The sequence below is a fragment of the Octopus bimaculoides genome, chromosome 10 (assembly GCF_001194135.2).
Source record: "Octopus bimaculoides isolate UCB-OBI-ISO-001 chromosome 10, ASM119413v2, whole genome shotgun sequence".
Classification (NCBI taxonomy): domain Eukaryota; kingdom Metazoa; phylum Mollusca; class Cephalopoda; order Octopoda; family Octopodidae; genus Octopus; species Octopus bimaculoides.
Genome location: NC_068990.1, coordinates 72,625,142 through 72,641,426, shown reverse-complemented (window position 1 = coordinate 72,641,426; position 16,285 = coordinate 72,625,142). Strand labels below are relative to the sequence as shown.

General features: G+C 34.5%; 1 protein-coding gene across 9 annotated transcripts in view; it reads left to right on the top strand.

The window, feature by feature from the left end:
* The window catches only part of LOC106880698 (zinc finger protein 629), a 411,919-nt gene extending 395,663 nt beyond the window's left edge, over positions 1–16,256 (top strand). For all 9 annotated transcript variants that reach the window (XM_052971298.1, XM_052971293.1, XM_052971297.1 and 6 more), the window contains one exon: positions 15,388–16,256. The gene's annotated coding sequence lies outside the window, so the exon portion shown is untranslated. The remainder of the gene's footprint in view (positions 1–15,387) is intronic.
* Positions 16,257–16,285: the final 29 nt, after the last annotated feature.

The window sequence follows — 16,285 nt, the reverse complement described above, 5'->3', positions numbered from 1 at the left end:
TGTCTTCTCTGCTAACATGGGTTAAATGATTCAAGACAGTTCTTATTCAAATTTACTTTGCTCCTAGAAAAGTTGGAGAATTATATCCCAATCAGATGTCTCGGTTTTGGTACAATTTTTACTGCTGTATGTCCTTCCTGACAGCAGCCATTTCAGTGAATATTAATTATAGTGGCATGCTCTCAATACTTTTCCTGTAATTGTCACATTAGGAAAATGGCACATAACAGAACTGCATCTCATCCAGTCTAATCCTTCTTTTCCAATCAATTTTGCTATTACTCTTTGTGTAATTTTCAAATCCTAGTCCAATTTACTGATGCCTCTGTAGTTGTCCTTTGTGTCAGTTTATGGTGCTGTTGCTATGCTAGCCATTGGTCATCATACCTTCCTCTATTACTGTCTGCTGTTTTTACTTTCATTTCTAGATAGTTTCTATTTTTCAGCCTGGAAGCCACCTACTTTTGACAAAGTAAATACTTTCCATGTCTTGTTGCATTAATAATGAAGAATTACCCAAATGTCTTCTTTTCAACAATACTAGCCTAACCATTTCATTATTCTATTTCCAACTAAAATACTGCTCTTACATGTTTCAGATGAATTTTAAAATAATCATGAATTTATCCTGGTTTCATAAAGCAACTACAACCTTTTTATTTATTGATATATTAATGTGGTTTTCGGAACACAGCAAATGGTTATTAAATAAATCTATTACGTAGTTTTTGTCACAAAGCAAATCTAATAGGTAAATATGGGTAAATTGAGTAAAATGTAAATGTATTTAAATTTTGCTTAAACATCACCATATAAAATAAGTTATTAGCTAATATTCAATTGGGTATACAACGAAATTGTAATATAGGAGAATTGTGCACATTATTGGATTTTCAATTGAACTTAAGTGCATATAAAATAGGCATGCCACAAAGGTAAAATAAAAATGAAATATTGGAATTTATGTCTAAAGAAAACTACAAAATGAAATAATACACAGAAACATAGTGATTCACTAATATAATTTATCAAAATTTGTCACCCACCTTACTGGCAAATTAAAACTACAAGACAATAAATAAGAACAAAGTAAATTTTAAAAAAGCATTTTATAAAATCAAATTATACATATATAAATATACACTTGAATGGTATTCCTCTTGTGGAAAGTTGTAAAGTATCTCACTTCGTAATTCAACTTCACAAAATGAACATTGAAAAGTCATTTAGGTTGACTATCTACTGGGAGCTTTCTTTTTCTGATGTATAGTTTTTCACAATCATTACCTTTCTTCTATTTTTTTTTTTTTAGTGGGGGTGGTAAGGCTATTTTATGGAAAGCAGCTGAATTCAGAAGGATATAAGGGTATCCCTCTGACAGCTTTTTGCCTTTCTTTCTAACAGGTTTTTTTTTTTTTAATGGATAGCTTACCCTTACACTCAACTGCATTGTTACATCTAAACTCTACACAGAACTGCAGTTGCTTGCGTCTCGGTTTACGTACATATATTCATATATGCACACACATACATACACACACACACAGAGGCACAGGTTGAGAAGTTCACTTTACAACAATATGGTTTTAGATTCAGTCTCACTCTGTGGCATCTTGTACTTATGTTTGCTTTGAGCTCATAAATGCCTTTTGAATGAAATTGGTAGGTGGAAACTTCAGATGTTTTTTTTTGTTTTTTTTGTGCTAATCAGCTTTTGGCTTGTGAAACATATTTATATCTGTTTAAGAATTCTTCAGTAAATCTGTATTTTGGATTTCACTCTGCTTGATAATTCCAATATGTCTGATATTTCTTGCATTGAGTTGATTATTTGGATTAATTGCTGCCAGTCACCTGATTGTCAGTCTACACACACACACATACATATATATATATAGTGTGTTTGTGTGTGTGTCTTTGTCTTTATATAGGTCCTATCACTTAATTGTAAAAAAAGCTACCAATTACTTCAATGGAACCTTTTGTGGGTATTTCAAAGAAATTATTACATGTTATGCATCTGCTACTTAAGAATTCTATCTTCCCCATTAGTTCCCATGTGATCCCGCTACATCTTGTTCGTCCCTTTCTCCATTAGTTTCCATGTGATCCCACTACATCTTGTTCATCCCTATTTTGCATTAAAATTTGTAGAATTTATGTCTATACCTTTTTTTACTTATTGGTTTCAAATTTTGGCCTAAGGCTAGGAAGTGGTGGGGGGGGGGCAAGTCGATTACATCAACTTCAGTACTCAACTGGTGTTTATTTTATCAACCCCAAAAGAATGAAAGGCAGAGAATTTGAACTCAAAGCATAAGGACAAATAAAATACCAGTAAGTATTTTGCCCAGCATGCTAATGATTCTGCCGGCTCATTACCTTATACCTTTTTTTTTACATATTGAACACATCCATTTCCTTAATGTTAACAGGATCCAATCTACTCTCCTGTTTTAATCTTTGATAAATTTACTTTGATTCTAGACTCCGCCTCCTTGTCTAGAATTTCTTCTCTTAACCTGCTACATGCTCGGTTATAAGAACTGACTCGTGGGCAAGCAGGGGTTCATATGGATAGCCAGCTTTAAGCTCTTCTGTTATGGCCTGGAGGTCTACCATAAAAAAGCAGGTACAGATGACTAAGCTTTGATGGACTCCAACCTACACAATAAATTTATCTCAGCTGTCTGACTGCACCTCTATATATGGCTTGAATGGCTCTCACAAATCATTTGTCTACCCTAAGTTTTCTTACTGAATCACCAGATTATAGAACATGGTACCCAGTTAAAACAAATGCATACTTTCTCTAGCTTTTACAGCTTTATTTATAGTACTTCTGCCACCATGTTACAGTCTGTCTTATTGAAACTATGACCTTGTCTTATTGAAACCATGATCTAGTCTGTGGCCCTCAACAGCTTATCCCATAAAACCTCTGCTCTAAGTTTCCATCTCCAACTTCTTTTTGTTAAATCTTTCAGCTGGTACTTCTCTGAACTTCTAGCAGCTCAATGGCTCCATTTTTGTTTTCTCTCCAAACCAGCTGTCTTATGTCTCTGATTTTATTTAGTCCTAATTCTGAAGTCACTAATTGCTAGTTTCTGTTGATCAGTACATTGTTCAGTGAGGAAAGATTTAGCATTTACAACCATCTGTTTATCCTGTTTCTAGTTAGAATGAAGTCTTTCTGGTTTATATGTTTGCTTGATTGCCAGGTGATTTGGTGGCTGGCTGCTTGGTTTGCTAAAGTTCATGTTGCAATTGTTTAGGTCATTTATATTGCAGGACTCAAGAAACCTTGATTCCTCTTGGTTTTTCTTACCATATCTTTGACCTCCATTTACACCACAGCAGTCCTCAAGCTATTATCCAACATATTCAATAAGGTCGCCACCTGCAATAATGAAGGTGGAAGGGTTTCATAAATGCAGTCTTTCTGTTCATCTACTAGCCCTTGTGGTGATACTTATGCAGAGATAAATATTGCAGCCTATTGTTAATAACTAGCCTAAGCTTATTTATTTAATCGCTCACTCTAACAACTTCAGTTCTCTAATTATCATATTTCTCTGCTAACTGTGTACCTACTCCACCCACTTCCTTTGATATTACCTACCCGGAATTTTTTTTTTGCTGTTCTTTTCCTATGATGAGTTCGACTGAAGGTCACCTTCCATCTTATTTCATGCACACATCTACCTGCCTCTGCTTTTGCATCTCTGCAGTATTTTCTGAGACCTTTCATCATACCATTGATGACAGCAGCAGCTCTGAAGTTTATCATCTCACAAGACGATGCAAGATTTCTGCAGGTGGCTATTTATTTGACTTCTGCATCTGAAAAGAATAAGAAAGCCGGTGCAATCATTTGTTGACAATCAGAACGCTCTCCCACATGACTAGATGTTTCCACTTTGATTGGTTTGCTATATTTCACCCATTCGCTAACAATTTCTTGCATGCAATTATCATTATTGTTACTATTATTACTACTATTATTAACATTGATGTTGTTAGTCTAAGTCACATAATGTGTTAAGTGTTAGCAGTACAAAACCCCAAAAAACAAAAATGCTGGTTACTAAGGGAATACATCATAATAGGCATTCCAGAAATTTGTGGTGGGAAGTGGGTGCTCTGAGAATGAACAATACATACTTTAGATTTTAGGCTATCACTATAAGACGATATAAACATTAATGATATAGCTAATGGATAGCAGCATATATATATTACTAAATTGCTACATGACAAAGCAAACAAATACGATTAGCTTAACTTTCCATGGATGGAGAAACTTGCAAAATCAGATGACATATACAGAGAAGGAAAGGACAGACAAATAGAGAGAAGTGGGGGCGGGGGAGAGGACAAACAACATACACTTTTGGCTTTAGGCTATCACTTTTAAGACAGTGTGTGTGAGATGTGTTTTTCTTCAGCGTGCTTTAAATGTGTGTGTGTGTGTATATATATATACATACATACATATATGAACACAAATTTAATTGAACCACTGATCCAGTGGTTCAGTTTGCCACCCACTGTTGTAATGTTGTGTCTTTCATCTAACTGCATTTTGGTTTGTAATGCAATGGGAGCACAAACCAGGAAATATTAACTTAACTTTCAGCTACATTTTGGACCACCTACAGAGTTGTGGTGCATTAGTGAAGTAAATATTAGTCTATAAATGAGCATCATTAAAAGTTTGATGCACTCTCACTTGCCTGACCTTAAACTCCTTGAATATGGCAAAGATGTGTGGTCAAACAATTAAAATATTTCCTATGTTGCTTTTCTTTATACAAGTATTGTTTTCTCTTCCTATGTTAACCGAAATGCTGTTTGACAATGACAATACAAATGACTTCATAGATTTTGTAGCCCTCAAACAAAGTGTGTTTGTGAGTAAGTGAGATTATATAGTAGTTACTTCTCAAGCATAATTTGTAAACAACTTTCATAACAAATATATTCCATCAATTTCATTGTATTTTGATATCTTGATGCTATTTTCACTTTTTACATTTGTATATTTGTAAAAAGAACTACTTCAGTGCTTCTGGAAAAAAAAAAAGATTTATAATTAGTGCCTACTTATTTATTTGGAAGACTCAAATTTTTCTTGATGTATGTAGTGAAATTGGTGTTCTTATATATTTAGTTTTCATTTCATTTGTTAATTACTCTAGAAAAAATTGCCAGTAACTACTTTATTTATAGATTTTCTGCAGCAATACATTTTGAAATCTTTATTTTATTTTATTCTATTTTATTTTACTTGTCACATTCTTTTTCTTTTCTTTCATTTTTCTTCTTCGTTGCTTCACAGACATTCACCATACATTAAATGGCTAATAGTCAATCCGAGTTATTGACTTCATTCAAAGACCAACTACACTTCAAGTCTATTGTTTTGTCTACATCCCATGACTTATTTCTCTTTTATCCAATTTATCTTACTCTACTGTATTATCAGTTCGACCAATTGTGCGATCAACCTTGTGAGAGGGAAAAAAAAAATCTATTTTCAGGTGGTGAATACTTGTTCAAATGCCAAAACTAGTCACATTTGATTCACTCTGTCTAACATTGTGACTAGACATTTTCAAAATTCCAAGTGCCTTGTAAGAATGCTTTTGATCAGTAAAAACCACAGAAGCAAGCAGAAATAGAAGAGCAGATTGGCTTCTTATTAATGAGAATGTTGTTATCATTGTATTATTATTATTATTATTATTATTATTATTATTATTATTATTATTATTATTATCGTCATCATCAAGGCAGCAGGCTGGCAAAACTATTAGCACACCTGACAAAATGCTTAGTGCCATTTTGTCTGTCCTTACATTCTGAGCTCAAATTTCACTGAGATCAACTTAGCCTTTCATCCTCTTGGATTTGATAAACTAAGTACCAGTTGATCACTGGCATCGATGAAATTGACTTATCCCCACCTCAGAATTTCAGGTCTTGTGCCTGTGGTTGGAAGGATTACTACTACTACTACTACTACTACTACTAGTACTAAGGCAGCAAGCTGGCAGAATTGTTAGCATGCTGGACGAAATGCTTAGCAGTATTTTGTCTGTCACTATGTTCTGAGTTCAAATTCCGCCGAGGTCAACTTTACCTTTCATTCTTTCAGGGTCAATAAATTAAATACCATTTGAGTACTTGGGGTCGATGTAATCAATTATCCTTCCCTCAAGTTTCAGGCCTTGTGCCTATAGTAGAAAAGATTACTATTATTGCTACTACTACTACTGCTGCTACTGTGCTAGAGCATGCTAATTCAGTTAGCAGGTATTTTATCTTGGTGTATGGTGACAAGTCTCTTCAAATCTCAAGAATCTTCCTTAGAATTCTTGCAGAATATGGGATAGTACTTTTCTAGTTATTATTAATATTATTGCTGCTGATGAGATTTTAGAATTTCTTTAACAAAGAAATTTCAGTTTTTTATCATTCTGCTTTGTCAGTGGTTTTATATGATTTATTATTGTGTCAAATGCTTTTATTCAGCAGATAGCAGGTATTCTGTAGATGTAAATAAACATCAGTTATTTGGTTTTATGGTCAAAACCTCATTTATAGATGCTTATTTTATTTAACATTGCATGAGAAAGGAAATGACGAACTGATCTGTTTTAGACATAATTATTAAAAACATATATAGTCTCTTGTAGGAGTTAATTTTATAGTAGTAATCGAAATTATTAACATAATTTTATATCCATTTGCATGGATTAGACTGGTCTTCTCTGCTCAGGGTCTTGTCATTTCCTCTGTAAGATTAAGCTTACATATGAGACCAGCCTTCATATCTTTCTATGTCTTTCTCAGCTCTCTTCTGTCACAATTTCCTTCTAACTGAATCGCTTGGCACTTTCTTACCCAACTGCCATCACCTATATGGTTTACTTGTCCATACCAATTTAATTTTCTTGCACACAATTTCTGATTCCTCATGTATCTAGTTTTCCTTTCAGCTCATTTTTACTCCATTATTCATCCAATGGAATTTCTTTCTGATGTTCTACTATTCTTTCCATTCAATACTTATACCTGGCTGCCATTTTATTTTATACTCTGCAGTAAACAATGTTCTTTACTCAGAGGGAGAAAAAGTTCCTTTACTTCCACCTCTGATAAAAGCTCCCCAAACTTATTCCATTCATTCTTATTCTACTGCTATGACCTTTAACTCTATAAGTTTAGCTCTTAGATCCTTACACTGGTTTCTCCAGAAGGTGTAGCTGGGAAGAAGCACATCAACATATTACATTATCTGCAAATTTGTGAACAGGTCTTAATGCATGCTTGCATCAGAGTGAAGTGTGCTAAAAGCACTGAAACTGCAAATGATCTTAAGCCAGGCAAAATGTTAGCTCTGCTTTTCTCATCTTTTACACACATGTGCTATCTACATGCAACCTAGTTCCTCTACCATTTTTCAGATACAGCTACTCCAGTCTTATTTAAACCGGCCATATCTGGCCAAAATATTTTACCTGTTTTATGTTCAAAACTGACCTGTTGTGACCTCTCACACCAACCTACAATGTCATTCCAAAAATAACCAATCACATCAGTGAAATCTCAAAGCTACAAGATAATGCATGATTAATTCAAACCAATGTGAATAAATAAGCATTACTTCTGACAGAATAATGTGAATGCTAAACAGTTAAGTTACCTAGGAAGCTGGCACCAGAGCAGTAGAGTTAAAGTAGCACCTGCAAAACCCACTGTTTTCTTTCTTACCAGCAACACCAAAGGACTCCAACTTAACATAAACATACTACACACACAGACAACAAAAATACTAAGAGTGTCTTACAATTCCTCATAAAACATTCACATTTTGCATAGAAGACAGTAAAGAATGTATACATCACACAGACATACTTAGGCAGGCATAGGTACTCTCCTCCTCAATAGCTGCCACTGGAATTTATGATGACCAAGTAGTAGAGAGGGAGTATGTGTAGCTTGTCATGCTATTTATCAACACATGTCAGAATGTTAAGTACAGTCCTCTGCTAGACTAAAGAAACATGTATGCCATAAGACTGTTTGATTGGGGCTGACCTGGGGTTGCATAACAACAGCATGGTTTCTGAGTTTAGGTAGCATGTCATGTAAAGCTTTTTGTTTTTACCATTGTTTTCTATATATATTATGTGATTGTCATAGAAGATCCCTGCAAGTGTAATGTTAATGATTTGATAAGGAATTTCACGGTCATAAACTACAATTCAGGGGGAAAAAAATTAAAAGAACAGAATTGGAAATGGATCTGACATCTCAAGCAACTGTTGTAGATATGTAAAGCTAATTGAATTGATAGGTTATCAGACAGTAGGTTCAAATATGACAGTTAAGGTTCTGTGCAAAGTTCCCAGTCAAGGCATATAGCTTTCAGTATACAAGCTAACAAGGGAGCTTGTATGAAGTCACTAAATGTGCTAGAAAAAGAAGCCAAATAGGAAGTTACTAGATATGCTAGAAAGAGAAACTAAATACGAAGTCACTAGATGTGTCAGGAAGAGAAGCCAAATATGAAGTCACTAGATGTGCTAGAAAAAAAAGCAAAGCCCACTCTGCTGCCTTAAATAAAGGAAGGATATATGAGATTTTGTAGTCCTATATACTCTAAGAATGGAATGGTTACATTCGGAATGCCTTTGGAATTAGATCTGCTGAAACAACAACAACAACAACATATTATACTAGCTATAGGAAAATGTCATGTAGGAAACTGCATTCAACTAAGTATCAAGAGAGGGTACTGTTACTGAGTGCTTCACTGAGTTTTTGTCAACAGGTTTGTCCAATTAGTCTTGCATGTAAATCTTGATGTATTGTCATGAGTTATGATTGGTGAAAATGGAGGAAAGTAACTAATCAAGTAGTGAAAACATTCTCAGAGTAGAATAAAGTATGAATGACCATAGGATTGCACCTACAAAGTTCCCCTCCAAGGCACAAACCTGGTCAAGGTTGTTTATGGAAATGAAGACCCAGCAGTTTCCCATACATGCCAACCTCTCCTCTCCACATCACTAATGTTATCCAAGGAAAAGGCAAAGTTCAATACAGCTTGGTACCAGTGATGTCGCAACTCATTTCTACAGATGACTGAACTGGAGCAATGTGAAATGAAATGTCTTGCTCAAGAACACCACACAGCCCAGTCCAGGAATCGAACTCACAACCTTAAGATTGTGAGCTCAATGCTCTAACCACTGAACCATGGAAAAGGAAGTAGTAAAGTTCAAATTTCAAATTCCTTCCAAGATGCAGAAAATTTGTCCTTTATTTTTGTTGTCAGTATCATGTTGGTGTCTCAATTCCACTGAGACGCCATATCAATTACAGTTAATGGAAATTTTGATTCAGTGTTGAAATTTCATGAATATTACGAAATGTATTTGTTGAAAATTAGTGAAATCTCATCAGGACATCATAACACCTATTATGAATCTATAATATGATGTTTTGAATCAGAACTTTCATGAACTATATACTACACTTGAAGGACTAAGCTACAGATTGAAATGATCAAAACATTAACTGTTATTTATTGAAGCTCTTTTGTGAAGATAAGCAAAAATATTGCATCTTTAAATGAACAGACTATATAAAAATTTGAGAGGTAATATCTGGAAAACTTTCCTTCTGAGTTGCTGGTGATGATGGTGGTTGTGGTGGTGGTGGCGGCGGTATGATAAAATAAGTATCCAATCGCTCAGGTTTAGGCCTTATGACTATATAAGAAACCAATGCGAGGAAGACTTTTACTATAAAACCATTGGTCTAAATTTTACGAAGAAATAGATATACTATGATAATATACATACATATATGTAAATTCATACACATGTTTATGTACATCAGCATCATCATTTTGATATCCTCTTTTCTGTGCTAGCATGGGGTAGATAAAACTTGTTGAGGCAGAATTTCTATAGCTAGATGCCAGTCCTGTCACCAACCTTCACCTTTTCCCAAGTTAAGTAATATTTCCTTGTAGCAGAACACTCATTTAAAAGGCAAGGAGACAACAATCATATACATGCTCACACACACACACACATATATGATTAATAAAATGTCCTGCTACTGAAACATATGTAACATGGATTGAAATGCTATCATTCATCCTTATAATTTTATTTTGTGTGTGTATAAATATCTGGCACTCTGTTGGTTATGACAAATATTCTAGTTGATCTGATCAATGGAACTGTCTGCTCATGTAATTAACATGCAAGTGTCTGAGAATTCCACGGACGCATGTACCCTTAACATAATCCTCAGAGAGATTCAGCATTACACAAAATGCAACAAGGTTAGCTCTTTAAAATACAGGTATTACTTATTTTTGCCAGGTTTGTGTACTTGAGCAACATGAAATAAAGTGTCTTGCTCAAGGATACAATGCACTGCTAGGTATGGAACTCACAACCTTACAATCATGAGCCAAATATCCCTAATCCCTAAGCCACATAACTTTGCATGTATATATATATATATATATATATCATTAAAGATACGAAACTGAACAGTACCATTGATCAATAACTGATGAAGAATTATGGACTTTCTTTTTGTCTCCCGTTCGTTTTAACATTCAGTATACGTTATGTTGTTTGTTTATACATTTTTCATTTATGTGTGTGTATGTGTGAGTGTGCATGCACACATAATGGACTTATTTCACCCATAAAGATTTCATTGACTCAGGGCTAAAATAGAAGACATTCGTTGTTCAAGGTACCGCACTGTGAGACTAAACCTGAAACCATATGGTTTTAGAAGCAAACTTCTTCAACCGCCTATATGTATAGCCTCAAGGTTTTTGAATTTCTACCGATGAAAGGAATGGGTTAAAATCATGGTCTAGGTAGAAGAAACATTTTTCATTTTGTGTTCCAGTCTCCTTTATATGGTTTGCGTTTGCTGAATTTCTATAACTATCTGATAAAATTGTTTGCTTTGTATCACAATGTACGCATATTATTTGAAGTCATTACTGTGACATGGAGTGAGGTGTAACTGCTGTTGATGATGATGAGGCTAATTACTCGATATAGTGTTTTTCTGTTAGTTTTGTGCTTTATATTGGATGCAAATGTTTGCCAGTTTTTCTGTGGTTTATTTATTTTGCCTTGTTTCGTTGTTTGATGCTGGCTTTTATTTTGGTTGTGTGTGGTTTCGGTGTATTGTGTTTGAGGTTGTCTCTGGTTTTTATCAGATTAGCTATTTCTAGTGTTTAATTGGGGATTGTATTTTTTTAATATTTCCTTGTGTGGTACTTTTTTTTTTTTTTTTTTTTTTTGATGTGCCTATAATTATTTTGTCGAATGTATGTACTACAGAATGGCTACAAATTGGCAGAGCCGCTGGAGTGTTGGATAGAATGCCTTGCAGTGTTTATGCCTGCTCTCTATGCCCTGAGTTCAAATCACACTGAGGTCAGTTACGTCTCCTTAGAAGGGTCTTGCAAGAGGCTATCAACCTTTTCTCAGAGAAAAACTGATATACTATTGGAAATGTCCAATGACAGACTGATATGGAGTACAGCGTAGAACAGAAATAGAGGTGTGGTGTCTATGCTGGTAATCATGTTGTTTGTGAATCTTTGAAAACCTTGATTCCATTTCATGGCAGAACTCATTCCATTATCTTTCATCCTTCACTTGTTTCAGTCATTGGATTGTGGCCATGCTAGGGCACCACTTTGAATGGTTTAGTCAAACAAATCAACCCCACTGATACTTATTCTGTTGGTCTCTTCTGCCAAACTGCTTAGTTACTTAGACATGAAAAACAAAAAACCAACCGTAGTTGTCAAGTGGGTAGGGGAAACAAACACACACAGACACACACACTTATACACAACATGGTTCTTTGAGTTTTCTTCTACCAAATCCACTCGTGAGGCTTTGATCAGCCCAGGTCTATAGCAGAAGACAGTTGTCCAAGTTTCCATGCAGTGAACCTAAAACCACATGGTTGGGAAGCAAAAATTCTTACCACACAGCCATGCCTTCATCATTGTGCATTTTGAAATTTTTAAAGTTATTTTGATGGTTCCTTTATCAAAGTAACTTCAGTGTGTGAAGTATCTTTTTAAATGTATTTTGTGTAGATAATTTAAGTATAACAATGGCACTCCAACCCACTTGTCTCTCCACCTGTCATCATCTTTGGCACATCCAACTCCTCCTTTCTGCAGTAAACCTAATCCTATTCCAGCACATCAATCTCCTGGATTCTCCCCCCTGCTCATATCTTGCAAGCATTGGCCTGTAATAATTTAAAATGGAATGTTATTAGTGTCAGTCTCACCTATGTCAGTGAGATCATGAACTCTTCTTACAGGCTTAACAAATCAGAAAACAAAATAAAACAACTCTGCCCTGCAGCTTTTTCACTCTCACCTCATAGCATTTGCTTGGTTGTGCAAGAATCAGAAGTTAAATATATCACGCTGAAATATGGACCGTTAAGATGAGAGACAACAAATTAGAGAAGTTAATGAGTTAAGCATGTTCACAGTGAATTTGAGAAACAAGCTTTGGTATGGCAATTATCTCTTACAAAATGATTATGTTCAAAGCTATAGTTCTGTTACATAAAAATGTTGCATAAAATGATTGTCAAATACATCAGGGTAATAGACGGACCTGCCACCTAACGAACTAGAAAAGAATTCTTACACTAAATCATTCTGATTGGTTGTTACATGATAGGCATGCATCATGTCCATCATATAAATTTATTAGGCTTCAACTTTCAAATTCAACCCTTCAACTGCAAAATTAAATTTCATGATTATTCCAGTAATAGAATTGGTATTTTCTGCAAGTCACGTTGTCTCAGGATACTTGACATATCTCAGCCAAGAATACTTTCAAATATGACTGACATTCTCCCAACAACAGGTAGACTGGTACATAAAACTACTCTCTGCAGATAAAAGTAATGAAATTTTGAGTGGCGACATCTGGTTTCCACAGTAAAAGGGTTAATCGATTGATTTTTTTTTTTTTTAAATGGAATTTCCAATACAGAGAATATTAACAGGAGTCCCAGAATAATATTTCTAATATTTATTCTTAGTCTTTCATCTCTCCAACATCTACTAGGTCAGCACTGGTCTTACACTTGGGTCAGTTCAGTTGTTTGCCCCCACTTCATATGTAATTAGACCATGTAGAAATGTATGAGACAGCACAAAATGATAGAGACAGCCAGCATAGTATATTAGAAGAACACTGAAATTGATCATTACATCAAGTTTAGTGTGTCCTTGTTCTGAAGTCAAATATCACATTACCATATTTTCCAGCGCATAAGTCAAATTTTTCAGATCAAAATTTACAGCCAAAAAAAAAAAAAAAAAATTATACGTCAAGATGACTTTGGAAGGTCAACAATCCCATGTGAAATGCAGCTGGATTTGGAAAGATAGTGACAATGTTTGGATATTTGCACTATATGTTTATAGTATATGCTACATTGACATGTATGCCATAAAATATGGAGTACTGAAGGTCATTCAATAGAATACATCAAATTCTCTGCAAAAAAATGTTAACTTTGTACCTCACCAAAAGAAATCAATATGTTGGAAAATACAAAACCGAAGGATTGAAATTCTCCATTTCAAACTCTTAGAAGTAATTCAGAATTTTAGAATTGATTCATTATTTTGGTAGTATTACTTGCTGTTTTTATTGTTTTGTAATAAGCAAATATAAAGCAAAATTATTTTAAATGTTTTTTAATCAGAATTCTTCAAAAAAATTTAAATAACATTTTAAACTTCTTTAAGTTATGGGAACATAAACACACCAACACGTCAAATGGTGGCTGGGTGGGTGGGGACAAACAAAGCCATTCACATGTGTGTGTGTGTGTGTGTGTGTCATAAGCCTGCCATATATGCATATATATATATATATATATGACAGTCAACTTTCAGTTTCTGTCTTCCAAATTCACTCATACAGCTTTGGTTGGCCCAAAGTTATAGAAGACACTCACCCGAGGTGTCACACAGTGAGACTGAACCTAGAATCATATGATTAGGAAGCAAACTTCTTACCACGCCTACGTCTTTGAAATTTCCCTTTTTTTTTTTTTACTTTATTCACATTGATTCTAATGGTTTGTGTAAGAATGAGATAGAGAGACCCCTAATTTCTTCATTCTGTTACAAACACTTGAATCTGAGTGAAAGTTACATTTCTCTGATACTGTTAAGCTTTGTCTGTCTTATCTTGTGTATTCCTTTATCTTTGTTTGCCCATGCTTATCATTGGAACCAAAGAAACACTTTACTCCTTTATCTTCATCAGAAATTCATTCAGTGACTCATTTTGTTCTTTCTGATCATTTCTTTTACTTATACCATGCTACTTGACAGTATAATCTTCCTGGCATGCACATACATCCATATTCTCTCGGGTTCTATATAGAGACAAAATAGTTTCTGTTATCACTTTAATCAAACATGCAATCCACTATGTAATGAACTTCTTTTTTCTTTGTCTTTTGTCAGCAAGTGTTATTTCCTGTTTGTTTTTATATAGAAATCAAAGGAAGTGACTACTATTCCCTTCAAACTTTGCTTTTGTGACCTGGACATCAATGTTTTCAAACTGACCTGTTTTCCATTACACTTCAGACTGATTCAGTGCTGAGTTGCTGAAGCAGAAATATTGTTATAGCAAATATTCTGCTCCATACCACAGATCTGCTTGCCAGTTGCTTGACCTTAACTACTTGAGCATGTCCCTTAGAGGCTGATAGTACATGCATCTCTGATCATGAACAGGAGTAGTGTGGGAGCATCATAGCTATGTGTTGAGAGAGGGATTCTTTGGGGTTTGAATAAATGTAACAAAAGCAAAATTTGAAGGAAATATTAGCTACTTTTCATACTTTCTAGGAATAAGCAAATAAGAAATACAAGTTGCTACACAAAGACAAAAATCATATTACATAGTGTTATATTCTAAGTATTACCTTATAGTGAATTTGTTAGATATAAGACACTGCAACCAATTGTCAAATGCTGATTGAAATCATTTCACTATAAATACCTAGCTAATGTCATGAAAACATAACTTCTTGTTTCCATTTTGGTTTTTTGCCCCTCTGCCATATTGGGGTTTTATGTCAAAATAATGAATCTGAATCCTGGTTATTTTCATATTTAATTGATTAAGACTTTCTCTTATTCTTTTGCAGCATCCTCTCTTTCTCTCGACACTTCTTTCTGTATGTCTGTGTGTATATGTATATATATATATATGTATGTATTTTATTTTGATGACTTTCTTTTGTCTGTTCCAGGTGACCTACTACCTCAGTAATGGCTGATTCCTGGAGGAGTTGTCAGAACATTCTCAGTGGCGACATCACATGAGCACTGATTAGCAGCTGTTGATTAGTGCCCATAGGCAGGTTTTTATTATTGCCGTCACTAATGGACTTTTAAGCATCTTGTTAATCAGGTTATTCTTTGCCATTGATGTGCAATGTTTATATCTTTGTTCTTATTTTTTTTTTAATGTGTATTTTAATTTATTAACTTATTTTTTATTGTCCCCCACCCCATTTCTCTCTGAATTAATTATACCCATGATGGGCTTCATATCAAACAAAGAAAATTATTAAATAGTATTTCAGTGAGTTAATTTGCTATTTGTGTGGGTCAAAATGATGAAATCTAAATAATAAATGACAATAAAATTGTCATTTATTCCAACACACACTGGCTGATCCATATACGTAAATAAATAATTGAAACACTTTTGTAGAAACATTAGATCTTGAGCTAATAGGAGATGGCCGACACAGTAGAGCGCCGGACTAAATGCTTCACAGCATTTAGTTTCGTCCCTCTCCTTTCCATGTTTACAACACATCAAGTCAACTTGGCCTTTCGTGCTAGCCATCGAAGGCCGATGAAATGAGTACTGGTGTTATAATAGGCTCGATTATACTGTACTTCTCCCCGACAAAAATAATGGCTCTGTGCCTAATCAAAGAAAATCGATATTCAGCCAAAATTTTCAATATCAACTAATATTGAGTTCCCCCCCCCATCCCACCCCTCTATTTCCTATCATTCTGACATCTCACTCACACAGTGATGATACAACCTATCTCTTGTCTGTTAACATACAGTATGTGTTTATTTACATACGTGTGTGTGTGTGTGTGTGTATATATATATATATATATATAT